This window comes from Galeopterus variegatus, unplaced genomic scaffold (assembly GCF_000696425.1).
Source record: "Galeopterus variegatus unplaced genomic scaffold, G_variegatus-3.0.2 Scaffold841, whole genome shotgun sequence".
Taxonomy (NCBI): Eukaryota; Metazoa; Chordata; class Mammalia; order Dermoptera; family Cynocephalidae; genus Galeopterus; species Galeopterus variegatus.
In genome coordinates this window covers 464,777-466,373 of record NW_007726952.1, presented here as the reverse complement: position 1 = coordinate 466,373, position 1,597 = coordinate 464,777, and positions in this window count along the sequence as shown.

Below are 1,597 nucleotides of genomic sequence, written 5' to 3'. Positions count from 1 at the left end.
GAGAGAGTAAAAGCAGTACCACTCAAAACATCAAAAGAGAGAGTAAAAGCAGTACCACTGTGCCGAGGCAGAGATCCTTACAGTGAAAGCAAGTGCTCGTAGCCATGGTCCTGCCAGCAGCTCTCCCCCTGGCGGCCTTGCCAACTTGGAGAGGGTAGCCCAAGCTATTCTTTTCAGTACTCCGCCATGGCGGGGACTGCGCCATTTAGACAGGTATTTCAGTCTAGCATCTTAGCTTATTGTCATTCAGAATTTCAATCACAGGGTTAGGCATCTGATGTGTCTACAACTAAATTGGATTTGACTAAAATAGAATCTAAGCCTGATTAAAATACTTTCATCTCTATCATTAAGTTCTCCTTCACAATTCTGTAAACAAAAGATCTCCTTAATAAACTCAACAAACTGATTTGAGTGAAGGATATTTTCCTAAAATATTGTTTTTTTTAATTAAGATTTTTTGTACAGCCCTTTTTTGAGATGAGAATTTCAGAAGTTTCACAGCACAGTATAAAGTATAACTTGATTTGATGGTGTCAAGTATGTAAAATATTTATAAAACATTTTTACAAAGCTGAAGAAAGAAGAAATAATCTATTTATTATTGAGACAAAGATAATAGTTATTTATCCAAATATGTACTCTTCCTATTTGTTCTCGGGGAAATCCTTACTCAATGTCTATTTCAATTGTATCCACCAAATTTGGATCTATTCAACAAATCTTTGTTCTGCTTACAACACAAGAGTTGATTCAATGAGATAATGAATGTGAAAACACTTTCAAAATGGCAAAAGCAGGGACAAATAACTGTCGCTTCTAAGTCCACTTTTATCCTTTGTCCCTAACAACTAACAAATCAAAACCTATTAGCCTATTAAATTATTTTTTAATAGGTTATGAATTTTATGAGAACTCATTAACTACCTCTGGTGAATATTCATTGACGTACTTGATATTCTCAACATAATTATTTATTAAAGTCAGAAAATGAAGAACAATTTACTAGGTATTTATTGTGCTTTGGCTAATTTATATTTAGACAAATCTTTTAAGTAAGAGTCAACAAACATAATGAGCTTGTAATGGAGGTTGATTAGTCCCAACTCTGTTAAGAATAGTTATGAATCTATTGACTGCTGAGCATTGTACGAGTAGGTAAAAGGAAAAGACATTTTATTTGTCCACAGAAATGTAACAGCAGAAAAGAGGGAGACAGAGGTATTTTAGTAAAATGCAGACTGTGATAAAGGTAATATGGGGATTATTTTTTTAGAGTAATAATAGTAACTATTTCCTTAGGGAATCCTTTGTCTCTTCTCCTTCCTGTATGTTTGATCTTTTATTTGACATATACTAAAAAACAAAACATATGGGTAGTTACAAATCTCCAGTGATGTCTGCCATTGGTTTTTTTTCCTCTCTCTCTATACATGGGCCACTACCCCACCCTCCCAGTGAGAGACAGGTTTCTTTTTTCCCTCCCATGGAATCTGGACCTCATAGGCCTCCTAGATAGACAAACAAGTTTCTAAGAATCTTACGGACTTGCTATGTAGACCACTCAGCTAGAAAATGAGTGCCTGAGATTCTTAAG